The sequence below is a fragment of the Peromyscus eremicus genome, chromosome 2 (assembly GCF_949786415.1).
Source record: "Peromyscus eremicus chromosome 2, PerEre_H2_v1, whole genome shotgun sequence".
NCBI lineage: Eukaryota > Metazoa > Chordata > Mammalia > Rodentia > Cricetidae > Peromyscus > Peromyscus eremicus.
The window spans coordinates 33,717,090-33,735,610 of NC_081417.1; the positions used below are offsets into that span (position 1 = coordinate 33,717,090).

The 18,521-nt window shown below is 43.0% G+C and overlaps 1 pseudogene; it reads left to right on the plus strand.

The window, feature by feature from the left end:
• The first annotated feature begins 321 nt into the window (after positions 1-321).
• Positions 322-2,090, plus strand: LOC131904493 (bifunctional purine biosynthesis protein ATIC-like; annotated as a pseudogene).
• The last annotated feature ends 16,431 nt before the right edge of the window (positions 2,091-18,521 follow it).

Here is an 18,521-nt window from a genome sequence, read left to right on the forward strand (position 1 = left end):
TTATATTGCAAGATTTTTATAAGAAAGTTTATAAAATTATTTTTATAAAGTAACTAAGAGTATGCAGTAGCCTACACACAGAGAAAACTCCTACAAAGAGCTAGTCTGAGAAAATCCCATCTCTTTGAGAAAGATTAATAATTAAAAGAATCATTCCATAAAAGATAATCCACATTGTTCATAATGGAAGAATGCTTGAAATACAGTTAAGTAAATTAATTACTATTGTTGTCATAAAACACCACGTCCAAGGCAACTTACAGAAGGGAGGGTTCATTTTGACTTATGGTTTAGAAGGATAAGAGTCCACCACCCTCCAACATGCTTGAATACACATGTGGCTTGTCCATCTCCTTACTCTGTGACCTGGCACAGCAGCCTTGTCTCTCAGCCAGCTTGCCCTGTCCAGTGTCTTACAAAACCTGCCTCATGGAATTTGCCAGAAACCTTATGTCTCTTGGTCTGAGTCTTGTGGCTTCTAGGGACATGGCAAAAGTGCTCAGCGATGTTAGCCTGGCAGTCAGAGACATGCCTGAGCTAATGGGGTTTCTTGAAATATTGGGGGGAGGGGGCGCATGTGAAAACCTTGCATCCTGCCATCCATGCTTCAGTCTTGGCATGCAATATTCCAGAAGACAATGCTGACATGACCAAACGATTTCAACCTTGTGAGTTGTTGCCTTTAACCTGCCCCCAATTATGAAGACTGTGGCTTCTCCAGATGTAACTGTTGAGGCAGCTGTTGAACAAATGGATATTGGTGGAGTGACCTTACTGAGAGCTGCAGCCAAAAAAACATGCTTGAGTGACAGTCATATAACACCTGAGGACTATGTGAGGGTGGCTGCAGAGGTGTAGAGCTCTGATAATAAAGACAATTCCCTGGAGACTAGGCACCAGCTGCCTTTGAAGGCATTTACTCATAGTGCACAATATGATGGAGCAACTTCAGATTACTTCAGGAAGCAGTAAAGAAATTTCCCAGATGCCATTGAGATATGAGGTGAACCACCATCAGACTCCTGCCCAGCTATATAAGCTGAAGTCCAAGCTTCCCATCACAGTTCTCAACAGAACCCCTGGATTCATAAACCTGTGTGTTGCTTTGAATGCCTGGCAGCTGGTGAAGGAACTCAGAGAAGAATTAGCCTTCTAGCTGTGGCTTCTTTTAAGCATATCATCTCAGCAGGTGCTGCTATTGTGAGTCCACTCAGTGAAGACGAGACCAGAGTCTGCAAGGTCTATGACTTCTATTCGACCCTCATGCCTATACCGACTGCATACACAAGAGCAAAGGAGTCCAATAGGATGTCTTCATTTGGGGATTTTGTTACATTATCTGATGTTTACTATGTCCTGACTGCAAAAATTATCACTAGGGAAATGTTGGATGGTATTGTTGCCCCAGGATATGAAGAAGCAGCCTTGAAAACACTTTCTAAAAAGAAAATTGGATGGACCAGTCCTATAAACAAGATGAAAATGAAGTTCGAACACTCTTTGACCTTGATGTCACTGAGAAGTCCTTATTTAGCAATATTGTCACCAAGAATAAAGATCTGTCAGAGTGCCCTCAGGGACCTCATTGTAGCCACTATCACTGCCAAGTCATTAGTCTAACTCCACATGCTACGCCAAGGGTGGGCAGGTTATTGGCATCGGAGCAGGACAGCAGTCTTGGGTGCACTGTACACTGTACAAGACAAACTCTTGGTGACTTTGGCACCACCCACGAGTGCTTACCATGAAGTTTAAAACCAGAGTGAAGAGAGTGGAACTCTCCAATGCCATTGATCATGTGACCAGCACTGTTGGTGAGCATGAAGCCCTGGTGAAATGGAAAGCTCTGTTCAAGGAAGTCCCTGAGTTACTCACTGAGGCAGAGAAGAAGGAGCCAACAAGATGAGTGGTGTTTCTATTGGCTCCAATGCCTTTTTCCTTTCGGGGATAATGTAGCCAGAGCTAAGAGGACTGGTGTGGTCTATATGATCACTCCATCTGGATCTGCTATTGAAAAGGTTGTGGTTGAGGCATGGGATACACTGGGGATTGTCTTGACTCACATGGATCTTTGGCTGTTCCTCCACTGATCATAGTTTACACCATTTCCTAGTTTGCTTATGTGTAGTGGATAATCATGAGTGGGATTTTGAAAGTACCTCTTAAAAAATGAGTATTTGCGTCTTAATAATTGGGTCTACAGTCCTAGTTTTGGTTTGGTTTGGTTTGGTGTTTTAAAGGAGTCCACCGCCATCATGGCAGAACTGTATGTCAGCAGCTCAGAGCTTACATCTTGAATCACCATAAGCAGGAAACCGAGGGGGCACACTGGGAATGGCTCATGGTTTTTCAAACTTCAGATCTTTCCCCAGTAACATACTTACTCCATAAGGTCACACCTCCTAAGTCTCCCAAACAGTGCCACCAACTAGGGGCCAAGACAATGGGGGCATCTCATTCAAACCACATACTATGTATCCCTGAGCAGTTGAAAATGGGCATAAATAAATCCTAGGACATCTAAATAACAGATCTCCATGCATCTGACAAAAAGAACAAGGTAGTTCTATATATATTAACATGGAGCCATCTTTATAATCAATCAGAATAGTCCAAATTATTCTCCAATAACAAAAAATCCCAATGCCCTAATAGCTCAAGTCAGTAAAATTTTGTTTTGCTAGTATACAAGTATTCATGGAACAGGATACACCCCACATCATACTGTCCTCATTCAGGGGCCTAGGCTCATTCAGAGTTCAGAACCCCATCACAGCTAGAAAAGTGAAAGGAGACTTTAGGATACTTTAATTCTTTAACCCAGAAATAACACAGGCTGTTTCTTACCATATTTCATTAGTTGAAGGAATTTATATGATCACAGAAGTGCCAAGGGGCAGAAGTCCTCCTGCCCTAGCCAAAGGGAAATGCAAAGGTGTTAGTGGGAATTATGATGATTAACACCGTCACCAAGGATTCTATGAAGTCAAAGGAAAGAGCATAGTCAGTCTTCATAATCAAACTATATTACAGGGCTGGGGAGACGGCTGGCTCAGTAGTTGAGGACACTTGTCGCTCTTTCAGAGGACCTGGATTTGGTTCCTAGCACTCACATGGAGCAGTTCATAACCATCTGTAACTGCAACTCCAAGGGATCCAATGTCCTCTTCTGGCATCTCCAGGCACCTGTGCACACACACTCATGCACACGATAAATAGATCATTAAAATGTGCATATTACATATACCTTATATTCTTGATGTACACTGAACAGCTCTGGAACAATGGATTAGTGATGAGATAATTCCATATAACCATAGAGAAGACTAAATGGTTGTTTTTCATTATCTTAGGAATTTTATATTATATGCACATATAATCAGTTTTAAATGTATAAAAATCGAAAATAAAAGACATATATTTTATCAAAAAGAATATATCATAAAATACAATACAAAGACTGTCTCAGTTTGCCTCTCCTTGAATAAAATATTATTTTATAATTATTATATAAGGGTTTCCTAGAAGAAATGTATATTAACCTGAAAGACTTTTTTAGCTATTTAATTTATAAAACTTTAGTATCGCCTCTGACATTTCCAAGCAGGGGACAGTTTTAAACTCAGAGACAAAGAAAATAATTTCTGAGGAATGGCTATGAAGAAGACAACCAGGTCACCACGTAACAAATCTATTCATTCTCAGCCCAGAGAGAGAGAGGCTTAGTTTTGAATAACTGCATACAGACAGACAGATGATTTATGCACTATCAAATTTGTGTACTATCAAAGAGACACAAGCTACTTTCAAAAAAGCAGTGGAGACTGTATCACGGGTGCAGAGATGTTCTTTCCTTCTATAAATGCATGTCTAGTAAATTTCTCCAGCTCAGGGTCATTTTTAATGTAAACGTCATCTTGTTACAGAACGCTTTGTCCTTTCAAAGTTCCTTTAATCACTCATTAGCCATGCCACATTAATAGCAATTTCTAGGCTCTCTATCTTTCCATAGTTATTGATAGTCTTGTTGGGGGGCGGGGGGTGAGACTAGAAACCAGAGAAGCCATTGGTACTTTTTTCTAGACACTTACATACCACCCTCTACCCAGCATGCTGGCCCCTTGCCACATGTCCATTCCAGGATGACAAGAGCCCACAAGGGAAATGACCACTGCCTGCACCTCAGCCTGGGACTCCTAGAAGAATGAGACAGTGTCTCCCACTGGTGAGATCCACCCCTCTCTCCTGACAAAGGTTGGCCCAGTGTGTGTGTGTGTGTGTGTGTGTGTGTGTGTGTGTGTGTGTGTGTGTTTGAGACAGACAGACAGAAAGGCAGAGACAGAGAAAGAGAGACAGAAAAAGAGAGGAGACAGAGACAGAGAAAGAGAGACAGACAGGCAGACAGACACAGATATACAATGAGAGGAACAGAGAGACACAGAGACAGAGAGACAAAAAGAGAGAGGGACAGAGAACAATTGGCCACAGCAGGTTTGTCATAGGACAGCTTCAGGTGTCGATCTTCAGCCTCCGCTTTGTTTGAGACGGGGTCTCTCTTGTTCACGTCTGTGTACACCAGGCTAGCTGCCTTATGAGCTTTTGGGCCCTCTCCTGTCTTGACCTCCCGTCTCTGTAGGAGTGCTGGGATCACGGGCATGTGCTACTGCATGTCCTTGGGTTCTAGAGGTTCAAACCTGTTATCTACCGACCTGTCATCCAGCCCAAAGTATTGTCAATGCAACCTCAAGTCATGGTTTGCTATTTTTCCCCACGACTTGGATTCCATTAGGGTATGAACAATACCAGTACAAGGGGTCACAGTGCTGTTTATTTTGGAAGTTTCTCTGTGTCTTTCAATTGAAATCTTAATTTTTATGACTAATATTAGAAAGTATGTATAACTAAAATATCTGAATTTATCATAGAAATTCCCTATTACAGGGAGATTTTACCTGATTTTAATGTTAGATCATGAATCCAGTTACTGATACTATTACACTTATAGTTTGCTGAATGTTGAGAGACAGATGTATAATTCACAGCTACTCAAATAAAGGAAAGATGAGCTATTGAAGGTGTTGTAGAATGCTGTCCTCCAGGCATGGCTGTTGTTATCTTGACGTCAGAGATGCTGTGAGGTACATACAAGAACCTTACAAGATCAGACCCTGTGATTCCCTCATAGAGGGAGACAGTATTCACATCGCACACAAGATGCTCGCTTACCAGCAGCAAAAGGCGACTCCTGAGTCACTCACCAAGCAGCTCACCACATGACCCATGGGACCACGCAAGAGGTACCTCAGAAAATGAAATCAGCCAGGCATGCAGAGACAAATGCTACAAAAGCTCACTTAGCAGCAGATACTGGACAAGTTGATCATATAAAAGTAAAAAGTGGAACAGTGTGGTGTTTTCCCAAGGGTGGTGGCAGGCAGAGATGGGAGGGGGAGAGAGACCCCCTGGTCAACAGGTACAGATAAGAGGAACAGATTCTATTGCACAGTAGGCTGAATTCAGCCAGTAAAAATTTATATACTTATTTTTTAACTCATAATATTTTTCTCTGTTATATTTTTATTATTTAAAACAACTTTTAAATTTAAATACATTTTGGTTATGTTCTTCTCCTCCCCCAAGTTCTCCCAGGTCCTCTACCCACCCAACTTGAATTTCTTTCTCAAAAAAAAAAAAAAACAAAAACCCAATACAGTAACAATCCCACCCACCCCAAAAAAAATCAAAGAAAATAAAATAAAATAATACCCAAAAAGAAAAACAAACAAACGACAAAGAAAACCCGCCAAACTGTAACCAAATAAAAGCACATAAAAAAAAGTGGAGTCCATTATATGTTGGTCAACTGCTCCTGAACATGAGGTCTGTGCTGGAGTGGTTGATATACCCAGTGTCACTCTGTTGAAGAAAACTGATTTTCCATCTTCCAGCAGGTATAAAGGACAGTTCAGTTGCTAACCTTTACCCTAGTGGCTAGGTTTTCATTCATGTTTTTTTTAAATATAACAAAATAAAATATAATAAGATAAAACAAAAACTATCATATCAAAGTTGGAGAAGACAAACCAACATAAGGAAAAGGATCCCAAGAGCAGGCACAAGAATCAGAGACCCACTTGTTCACACACTCAGGAATCCCATACAAACACTAAACTGGAAGCCACAATATATACTCAGAGGACCTGGTGCAGACTCGTGCAGGCCCTGTCCGTGCTGTTTCAGTCTCTGTGAGTTCATATGAGCTTTGGTCGGTTGATTTAGAAGGCCTTGTTTTCTCTGTGTCCTCCATCCCTTCTAGCTCTTACACTCTTTCTGCTTCCTCTTGCTCAGTGTTCCCTGAACTCTGAGGGGAGGGATTTGATGGAGACATCCCATTTAGGGCTGAGTGTTCCAGGACCTTTCACTCTCTGTGGAATGTCTGGCTGTAGGCCTCCGTATTTATTCCCATCTGCTACAAGAGGAAGATTCTCTGAAGCTTGGTAAACAAGGTATTGATTCATAGGTATAGCAGAATGTCATTAGGAGTCATATTATTGCTATATTTTTTAAGACCAGATGTATTTGGTTTTACCCTAGTTTTCTAGGCTATCTAGTCTCTAGTTTTTGGTCACCCACACAGTACTGTGTATGAGTTCCATCTAATGGAGTGGGTCGTAAGCCAAATCAGTTATTGGTTGGTTACTCCCAAAAACTTTGTGCCACCATTGCCCTCGTATATCATGCAAATAGTACACTATTGTAGATTAAGGGTTTGTGGCTGTCTTGGTGTTTATGTTTCTTTTTGTGGTGCAAAGAGTGTCTTCCTGTACCAAAGATGCTGATATGTAAAGGTGAAGAGTCTATGTAGGCACCAACTTGACTTCTCCATGTTCAATGAGTTGTGTAGGTGTTGCCTTTAGCAATAGGGCCTTGCTGTCTATTTGTGGAAAGCAACAGCCTTGGTTGTTTGGGGATCCCTGTGGGGCCCCTTTAGCCAAAACTCAATTAGATGTAACCCAGTCCTGGTACTGAATGCTTCATTTGGTGATAAGAGAAGGAATATTGCCCAATGCATTTTATGAAGCCACAGTTACCCTGATACCCAAACCACATAAACACCCAACAAAGAAAGACAATTATTAATTTCCCTTATGAACACAGATACAAATATATTCAATAAAATACTTGCAAACTGAATCCAAGAACACATCAAAAAGATCATCCACCATGATCAAGTAGGCTTCATTTCAAAGATGCAGGGATGGTTCAACATACATAAATCAATAAATGCAATTAACTATATAAACAAACAGTCAAAAAACACATGATCATGTCATTTGATACAGAAAAGGCTTTTGACAAGATCCAACACTCTTTCATGATAAATGTTCTGGAGAGATTAGGCATACAGGGACATACCTCAACATAATAAAGGCAGTTTACATCAAGCCTGTCAACTTAAATGGGGAGAAACTCAGAGTATTTTTACTAAAATCAGGATCAAATTTGTATATTTCAAAATAGCTGAAAGAGACCATTTTTAATGTTTATATTACAAAGAAATGATAAATGACTGTAATAGTTATCTTAATTATTTTTTCTATTACTATAATATAACACCAGGCCTTAGTCAGTGTTCTATTTCTGTGAAGAGATACCATGAGCATAGCAACTCTTATAAAGGAAAACATTTAATTGGGGCTTGCTTACAGTTTCAGAGGTTTAGTCCATTATCATCATGGCAGGGAGCATGGGGGCAGACATGGTGCTAGAGAAGGAGCTGAGAGTTCTACATCAGAATCCATAGGCAGCAGAAAAAGAGACCCTCTGGGCCTGGCTTAGACCCTTAAAACCTCAAAGCCCACCCCCGGTGATATACTTCCTCTAACAAGACCACACCTACTTTATCAAGGCCACACCTCCTAATCCTTTCAAATAGTGCCATTCACTGGTGATGAAGCATACAAATCTATGAGCCAATCAATGGTGGCCATTCTCATTCAAACCACCACATATTGTGATCAAATCAATTTGAGAATAAAGGATTTATTTTATCTTACAGCTTGTAGTCTTCACTGAGGAAAGTCAGGGCAGGAACCTAGAGGCAGGAACTGAAGTAGATAGCGGTTAAGAGGGAACACTGCTTACTACCTTCCTCAAGGCCCACCTGCCCAAGGATGCTACCACCCACAGTGGGTGGGGTCCTTCTGCATCAATCATTAACCAAGAAAAGCCCTACAGACCTAACCTACAGGCCAATGTGATGAAGGTATTTTTTTCCACCAAGACTTCTTTTTCCCAGATGTGTCTAGGTTTGTGTCAAGTTGACAAAAAAAAAAGGAGAGTGATGGATATGCTAATCACCCTAATTAGATTATTACAAATGTGTGTCAAAATATCACAATGTATTCCATAAACATTTACAGCTATATATCAATTAAAAATAAAGTTAAAACCGAAAAAGAAACTCACCATCCCAGTGGTTTGGAAGTTTATCAATTAGGCAGGTAATAAATAACTCAAAACCACTGGTATCAATCAGACATAGAAATTGAGTATTTGTTGAAAAATAAGTTTTAATTTTATGAATAATAGAGAAGAAGAAGAAGAAGAAGAAGAAGAAGAAGAAGAAGAAGAAGAAGAAGAAGAAGAAGAAGAAGAAGAAGTGGAGAGAATGCCTATGCCTGCACTGGATTTCCAATAGTCTCAAGGAGTGGTATGTGAACTCAGAGTTCATGGTGCCATCCAGCATTGACACAGTCTATTTTCTAAGGACACGTTCCTTAATATTTTAGATGCTGTGTGTAAAAAGCAGCACCTCAGAGCCTTTAACTGCCTTTGAAACGATGGAGATTTCCAGGGAAAAGAGAAAAGTAGGAGCAACACATGAGACAAAAGCAAATGTGTGTGGAACTTTGGATAGATCACGGCTTATCGGGGATCTGGTAAACGAGGAGGCTGGAAATGAGAGAAAACTCAAATCCCGCCCCCCCACCCCGCCTGTCTCTTTTTGAGACATTCACAATACACACACATACAACACATGACACATGACAAACACCACACCACCCAGCACCCCCACACACCCCACAATACAACACACAACACACACAGCCTGAGGAGCTTAGTTCTGCTGGAAGCAATGAGCTAGATGAGATTTCACTTGAGTAACAGTACGATCATAGTTTGGGAAAATCTCCCTAGCAAACATCTGGAAATGGAAGTTGAGCTCAAAGGTGAGCATGGGGACCGGGGCATGTGAGCACGTAGCACGGCAGTAGAATGCTTCCCTGGCATTTGCAAGGCTCAGTGTTTGAATCTTAGCACTACACACATAAAAGAATCAACTGACATGAGAGCCAGAGGCAGCCAAAATAAAGAAAGGAGAGAAAAGGGTTTGTGGGGGCCCCTGGCAGTGGGACCAGGATCTGTCCCTGGTGCATGAACTGGCTTTTTGGAGCCCATTCCCTATGGAGGGATACCTTGCTTAGCCTTGATGCAGCGGGGAGGGGCTTGGTCCTGCCTCAACTTGATATGCCAAACTTTGTTGACTCCCCATGGGAGGCCTTACCCTCTCTGAGCAGTGGATGGGGGTGGAGTGGGGGGGGGGGTGAGGCAGAGTGGAAGGAGGGGATGGAGGGGGAACTGTGGTTGGTATGTAAAATGAAAAAACTTTTAAATTAAAAAAAAAGGGTATGAAAACAGGTCCCTGCCTAATATTACAGCTTTAAGAAAATTCAGCATTGCAGAACTTCACTGGATTCCCTAATAAATGTTTCTTCTTGTATAAAAAGAAAAGAAAAGAAAAAGAAATTCTTCAGGAGAAAGAATCAACAAGGCAGGTATGATGAGAACCCCAGAATCTGAGAAGTTAGAAAGAGCAGGAAAGATAACTCCAAAGATACCAGGTGGGAGACGGAACTAAATACAAGTCTGATTGGGGAGGTGGTAAGTCTAAAGAACCTAGGACTAAAATTTGAGGGTCACAATTACCAACACCAGGAGCTTCTGATAATCTGAAACTAGTTAGTGTAAGTAAAACCTATTGACGCTAAGACATGCCTGGCACTGTGCTCTGCACTCCACACATGCTGCATTCAATTCTCATAACTCCACAAACAGACAGAATTACTAGTCCCACTTTCAGAGTGCATGAATCTTTTCCTGATTTATTTTTAAGCCTTTAATCATCCAAATCCACTTCAGTGTCCCGCTGGCTCTTTGTTCCCAAAGAGAGAAACACCATGATGCCAACACCCTCGCTAACATGCCTCTCCACTGCCCTGAGTGTTCTGGGAATGAGTGCTGAGTGGGGACAAGCAAAGCAAGCTGTTGTGACAACATCCAGGGAAAGCTGTTTGGTAGGAACTGAGACTCTGGTCGGCATCAGCTCGGCATAAGCAAGCACACAGGCCTTCTGGAGTAGCAGTCACCAGTCTTCCATTTTCTGATGCTATTATTGGAAGCTTTGCCCTTCAAGAAAATCAAAGAATTAAGAAGGAAGGAAAAAAACCTATGAGAATTCTAATGATGAAACCATTGATGAACATGGAGATGGGAACACACGGAGAGGCAAGTGAGTTATTAATAATTTTATCAGACCAGGCCAACAGGCATAACTAGAGTCCTGAGAAAGCCAGCCGGCAGACCTTCTGCAGGAAGCTTGCCTATTGCCTTTATCCCCACTTCGTACCTGAGTCACTGAGACACAAGAGTGCGTTATTTGTCATAAGTCCTTAGCCACAGCACCTAGTAAGCCAGGCTGCAATTAAGATATTGCCTTCTCTCTATACCAGAGTGCATCTAAATAGGACACTACATCCAGAGTCCACCAGAAATGCATTCTGCTAGACCTGCACAGTACATCTATGAATGAAATTGGAACAACTTTGGCCATTGCCTGTACCCACCTTCAAGTTCCCCAGTCTCCCCAGCAGATGAAGAGCCCAGCTCTCTGACCATGGAACCTCTTACTCCAAACATCGTGAACTCCTTTAGGGTTTCTCCCAGTTGAAGACTTGCCTGCCCCAAGGTCACACCCACCAGAGGCAGTGCATCTCTATTCACAGAGGAAGGAGGAGCTAAAGGAAAAGGAACACAAAGGCTAGACCATCGGAGTTCAATAGTCAACACTGGCAAGCCACTCCCACTTCAGAGTCCCGCAGAGGTCGGTCAAGGCCTTGAGGCATGCACTGCAACTCCATTTCTGCCCTGTCCCACCTCCACTGGTGATTCTCCTGGGGGCTTCACAGAAGGCCTTCTTAGTGTACTCCATCATAGAGCTGCTTCCTGAAGAACTATCTCTGTTATGGGTTCTAGTGCTGTGATAAAGCACCATGACCATAAGCCACTTGGGGAGGAAAGGGTTTATTTCACTTCCATATCACAGTGGATCATAGAAGGAAGTCAGGGCAGGAACTCAAGCAGGGCAGGAACCGATCGATGCAGAGGCCATGGAGGAGTGCTGCTTACTGGCTTGCTCCTTGTGATTTGTGCATCCTGGCTTCTTATACATCTCAGGACCACATGCCCAGGAGTAGGATATGTCTGGGACAATGTCCAAGCCTACCCACATCAATCACTAATTAAGAACACACACAGCAGGCTTGCCCATGGGCCAGTCTGGTGGAGGCATTTTCTCAGGCGAGGTTGTCTTCCCAAATGAGTCTGGCTTATGTCAAGATGGCTAACGCTAGCCAGCACAGGAACCCAGCCTGGGATACATGCCAGCCTGTGCCTTGAGTACTTATTTTAAACATCTACAAAAAGATAAAGCATTGGTCTGTGAGTTCCCAAATCTGGAGATTTACAAGACGTTAATGGGCAAGCAAAAGAAATTTGATGGACCTCCGCTCTCAGGGAACACACAGTGACTCATGCTCCTGTCCAGGCAACAAAACCCATTAGGAATCCACTCCAGGATTATGCCAAACTTCACTTTTTCTATTTTTTTTAATGTCTACTGTGCTATATGAATTGTAAATCATACAAACAACATCTGAGCCTAGTCCCAGCCTACATAACAGAGGCCAATAATTTCAATTTACTAAAAACAAAGAAAATATCCTCTGACCATTGAGCAAGCCCATTTCTCTCCACGGCAAGCAGAAGGGAAAACACAAACCCTGATGGGATGCATTCAGTTCTTTGGGTTAGAACTTTTTCTATCTCCAAAATCCTGTTAACGTTCAAATAAATTTAGTGTATCAATCTATTTTCAATCTCTATGTCTTAATAAAAAGAGGAGAAGGACTCCAACCAAAATTCAAACAACGACTTCCCTGCACCGTAGAATGACTGGTCTTTTCTTTCTTTTTCTACATGCATATTTTCCAAAAGGGCTGAGGTGCTTTTACAGTAAGCAAACAAGGATCCCGAGCAAGCCTTTAATTCCTACCCACAAGCCTGTAATTCCCAATGTTCGGGGAGGCTAAGGCAGGAAGATTGTGACTTTGAGATCAATCTGGTCTACAGAGCAAGATACTGTCTAAAATAAAATTAAAGAAGTTAATTATTTTTGGAAACAACCTTGGGAACAGAAGCACATTAAGCTAAGAGCTTGAGAGAAGGGACTAATATCTTCCATTAATCATTTAGAGAGACAGCCAGCCGCTATCAGAGCCCTGAGGAAATGAAACATTGGATAAGTGGGGACATGGTAGAACAGTTCTCCATGCGACGAAACCAGTCAAAGCTTGGGTCGCAATCTCATGAGTGTAACCCAAAGTCAACTAGAAAGGGAAGGCTTCGCACAAATGGACACAGAGACGTTGCCACTCACCTCGTGCACAGCTCTGCCAGCCTCATCCTTCGCCAACCATTCTTCCAGTTTGGGTTCTGTTGCTGTGATAAACACCATCACGAAAAACAGCTTGGGGAAGGGAGTTATTTCAGCGTCTGCTCCCAGGTAACAGTCCATTGCAGAGGAAAGTCAGGGCAGGAACTGAAGCAGAAACCACAGGGGACTAGAGAAACACTGCTTACTGACTCACTCCTGGACAGCTTTTCAATACATCTCAGACCTGTCTGCCTGAGCAATGGTCTGCCCACAGTAGGGGGGGCCTTCCTGTGTCAGTCAGGAATCCAGACAATTTTCCACAGACATGGCCACAGGCTAATCTGATGTGGGCAATTACTCAGGTAAGGGTCCCTCTTCCCAGGTGACTCTAGGCTGTGTCACACTGACATAAAAACTGACCAGCACCACCCTCCTGCTCACATCTCTTTTACTAGGCCCCGAAGCAGAAGGAAAGGGAGCCTACAGGAAGATGCACTGACTCTGTACCTAGAACCATGGTCAGTTCGGTCCCTCCTCCTCTGATTTTTAAGGTGTACTTTATCTCCTGCCCTTGAATTTAAGGCCAGAGCATTCATTTCTTTGGCTTTTGTCCTCTAGATTTTGTCCAAGTCCTTCACGTTCTTGAGAACAGAACACTCTTAAGATTTGAAAGCCAGGCAGTGGTGGTGTATGCCTTTAATCCCAGCCCTCGGGAGGCAGAGGCAGGTGGATCTCTGTGAGTTCAGGCCAGCCTGGTCTACAGAGTGAGTTCCAGGATAGCAACAACTGTTTCACAGAGAAACTTTGTCTTGAAAAACCAGAAGAAAAAAAAAGAGAGAGAGAGATTTGGGAGGCTTTGATTTGAACTTGACACCTTTGCTGAGCCCAACAGATCAAACCAGTATAAAATTTAATCATAGTTACTGATCACTGGTTGACTGCAGAGGTCTCAGAGTCTGGAAACTACCAAAGCTATAAACAATTAACTAGAGAAGTTGAAGTCAGTTGTGAGGGTCTCTAGTTCTCATCCCTCCTTTTCTATAGATACTGTCTGATAATGTTTCTGGCTGGAGTTCTCAGAACCTGCTTGGGTTCTGTTGAGTGCTGTCCAATTTTCAAATCGTTTTTTGTTTGGCTTAGCCCAAATAAAACTAACCAAATTTAATTAGTTAAGAAATATTTCCTTTTAAGAGAGCCTTCCAAATGGAAGGCGACAAACAAAGATGAGAAGAGAACCAGGCCTTGGCAATGATCTAGTAATGCCTTCCACAAAAAATCCCATATGACCTTAGGACCTCTCAGCCTTCCCTGGCCAACAGCTTGTTTTCTCATCCTCGGGTCTCACAAAAGACCCAATGAAACACACCCTCAACCTAGTGCAGTCCACCAGTGCTACACTTCTTTCCTTCTGCCAAGAAGACAAACCTGACTCAGAAATGCTATCCCCACTCCCAACTGTGCTGAACTTCTGGAGAAAGCGTGGCTTGCGCCCACCCCGCCTGTGTTTTCCTCGTGTTCAGATGCTATTTGAGCCCCACCTCATCCACTCTTGATTAGAACGGTGAGAAGGCAGGGAGAAAGCGCAGGAGCCCAGGCGCCATCTTTCTGTTCTTCTCTGCGCTTTGCCCAGGCCTTCTCAGTCCCCTTTTTTACCATTTTGAGGGAGTCCTGACCTTCCCAGGGTTTTTGTCTTCAATGTGGAACATGTAAGGATTTCTTGATCTGCTACCAGAATCTCCTTTGTTTGCATCAGTGGAAATTGGAAGTTTCTGGGGCTTTGTGGCCCCAAAGTCTTCCTCTTTCCTTCATAGTCCTTAACCAATGGCTACAGGGACTGAAAAATGGAAGGTTAGGACAACTCTGGGCCACAGCCTGTAACAGGCCCTCAGACTTTAGCACAACTGACTCCATTATGGAAGTACCATGCACGGACCATAAAACTCAGCATGTAGACAGCACCACCTGGCAAAATGAAAACAAAAACCTAATACATCAAAGTCCATAGTTCTGGGGAAGTCTCTAAAAGCTTTTTTTTTTTTTTTTTTTTTTTGGTTTTTCGAGACAGGGTTTCTCTGTGTAACTTTGTGCCTTTCCTGGAACTCACTTGGTAGCCCAGGCTGGCCTCGAACTCACAGAGATCCTCCTGGCTCTGCCTCCCAAGTGCTGGGATTAAAGGCGTGCGCCACCACCGCCCAGCTTCTAAAAGCATTTTTGCCTTCTGCAGTTATGCTTCTGGCTAGCTGTTCTTGTTAACTGAAGTATGTCAACCCAGAATATGGATTTTGTACTTAAAGCTCACTCTGAGAAAAGGCTCGGGCCTACACTGGGATTCTGAACACCCAATGTAGTCACCAGCCGGCTAATATAGACTTTGTATTGGCTTAAACCTGAGGCCAAGCAGTCTTCTCTGGTGGATACCCCCCAACAAACTCGTGCTGCAGAGCTCTCAAAAGGGTCAGAGGGAGGCTGGCCCTGGACTCTCCCATCTGCTTCTCACCCACTCCTGCTCACTAGGCTCTGGTTACCATGGTGATTATATCACTTGCACATTAATCTTCCCTCAGGGTCCCCATCTGGGGAATGCCTCTTAAGTAACTCACCCTGTTCCTTTCTTCTCCAGCAAAAGGTTAGTTCAAACACTTGCTACGGTCTAAGTTCCCTATGAAATAGTTTCCCAGTCTTACTCGTTATGGTAGAAACTACCACTTTTGAATGTATTTCCAAATAAATGGTTTGGTAGTCTTCTTTTTGTTTGGTTGGTTTGGTTTTATTGTTTGTTTGTTTGTTTTTGACACAGGGTCTTTCTATGTAGTTCTGGTTGGCCTGGAACTCAATATGTAGACCAGGCTGGCCTGGAACTCAGAGATCCTCTTGTCTCTGACTCCTGGGTGCTTGGATTAAAAACCTGTGCCACCATGCCAGGCTAGCACAGTCTTCTTTCAGCAGGACAAATATGAGGTCTAGAAAAACAAAAACCGGGCACTTTCTTGGACTTAGTGGGAAAGGACAGCTGGTAAAAGTCTTTGGCTAAATTAATTTACCTAAAATTTTTAAACATAGACTAGCTCTGACCCCTTTATTTTATTCCATGTCAAACTTGCTCAATTATTTTCAACTAAATTACAAGTTATCCTTCAGATGCTGAATCTGACCTGCTTTTTAAAAATGGGTTAAAGACATTCACTGTGCTGCCTCTGACATCGTTCCATAATTAACATTAACTTACAAATCTGAGCCAGCCGCCTTTGCAACAAACTGCCAATACAGTGTAGCAGAGATCTCACTGAGATTACTTCAGGTTGGCTCTGAAAGTTTTTAACATGACACAGAAAAGCTCAACACTGAGCTTACTCCTGCTTCATAGCAATGCTGGTGTGTGGCAGGCATAACAAGGGAAACCTTGAGGTTAACTCACTTGAGAAGGAAACCTGTCCCACTGATCAGAGGCAGAGTCCATGGCTCAGAAGGAGGAAGGTGGGGTGCTCGTCTTTCCAGCAGAATTCTAGATTGGTCACTTTACGATCTAGAAGTAGAGTTGGTCCAAACAACACCAGTTATCCCATTAGAATAATGTCCATCTCCCTGTGAGTTCCATCACATTCTACAAACTGGTAGTAGACAGTCATCATAATCACAGGTAATTTTGAAATTTGAGGATATAATTAACCACAAACAAGCTTTGCTAATAAATTACTCGCATACCTCTGCTATATACCTGTGCGAGTGTGTGTGTGTGTGTGTGTGTGTGTGTGCGCGTGTGTGTGTGTGTCCCTTTAGCCAACTGAATAGTAATAACTGGCTCTCAAGTAGCAAGCAATACATGGGAAGCAACAATGTATATGGTATGGAACGTTGGAATGGGCCACCCAAACAGCAGCTATGCTTTTCAAGCTTTTAGTACATGTATCTGTCACTTCCCCTCACTATAACGAATACCCAAAAGACTACTGACAGCCTATTAGGAGAAAGGGGCTCACAGTTTCAGAGGTTTTAGCCCATCCATCGTTCATTGGCTCTGCCATTTTAGGCCTGCAGCAAAACAGAACATCATGGTGGGGACTGTGGGGAGAAGCAGGTTTCCCACCACAGCTGAGAAACAAAGAGAGAAAGAGGAAGCTAGGGTCTGATTATTCTGTTCATGCTACTCCATGACCAGAAGACCATCTACTACTGGGTGTCCCACCTGCAGCCTCTGGGCTTAAGACAGACCAACACATTTGTGAATGACAACATCGTGTCACAATGTCAAAGGATTTGACACCCCTAAACTTGCTTCTTAAAGACCTTATCACTTCCCAACAGCGCCATGGACTGGGGACCAAACTTTTAACACATGGCACTTCCAAGAATATTTATACAAAGTACAACACTACTTGCCAAGAACTGCTTCAGAGGTTTTCCTACATTCAGCTACTGCAACCTCCTGACAGTTCGGAGGGAGAGATACCATTATTATCCCCATTTTCTAGAGATGAATACTAAGGCACAAATTTACAAATGGCAGTGTCCTGATTCAGAGACATATCTTTCCTACAGTGCCTGTACCCCGACCAACACCCCAAGGATCCCAGGGCTGCTGAACCACACAGGAAAGGCACCATTCCCAGACACTTCAGTGTGGATGGTGTTGTGTGGGAATGTGAAACTCTGGAACACAGTAGTTAGAAGTCAGTCAAGCGTCAGATAGATTTTTAGTTGAGAATAAGGTCAACAGAAAAAGAAGGAAGCCTGCTGAGACTTCTGGGCCATCACGCAGTTGCACAAAGGCCACAGGTAACTGGTATAAAAGTAAGTCCCACCCTCAAATGAAGCTGGGTTCATTCTTGGGTTGCTCTTGACAGATTAGAGATCAGCACTGAAATGGACTCCAAATTCCTAAATCCCCACTAGCTCCTCTCAGACAAGTGCCCACAGGGATTCAATGGAGAAGTACTGCAATTGCCTTCCCAGCATCCTCTGCTCCCACTCCCTGCTTGATCCCCTCCTCTTAGCAGCAGCCACCTCTTGGCAACACAGTCTTGGATTAATTCTTCTCTGCTTTTGTATGTGTCCTCTACCCTATCTGTCAGGTTGGAGAGAAGGTTCTGCAGTTAAGAGCAGTTGCTGTTCTTCCAGAGAACCCAAGTTATGTTCCTGGCACCCATGTTAGGATTTTACAACTACCTGTAACTCCAGATCCAGTGATATGTTGCCCTCTTCTAGCCTCTGCAGACAGATAGACAGACAGACAGACAGATGGACACACACACACACACACACACACACACACACACACACACACACCCCAATTAGAACAGCAGGACAGTTTAAGAGCAATAGAATTTCAATAGCTCATTAAGAACCTGTCTTGGTCAATGTTCTATTGCTGTGAAGAGACACCATGACCACAGCAACTCTTATAAAAGAAATCATTTAATTGGGGCTGACTTACAGTTTCAGAGGTTTACTCCATTATCATCACGGCAGGAAGCATGGCAGCATGCAGTCGTACATGGTGCTAGAGAGGTAGTAGAGAATTCTATATCCAGACCCACAAGCAGCAGGAAGAGAGCAACACTGGGCCTGGCTTGGGCTTTTGAAACCTCAAAGCCCACCCCCAGTGACACATTTCTTCCAACAAGGTCATACCTACTCCAACAAAACCATACCTCCTAATCCCTCTCAAGTAGTGATACTCCTTGATGACCAAGCATTCAAACATATGAGCCTATGGGAATCATTCTTCTTCAAACCACCATATTCTAGC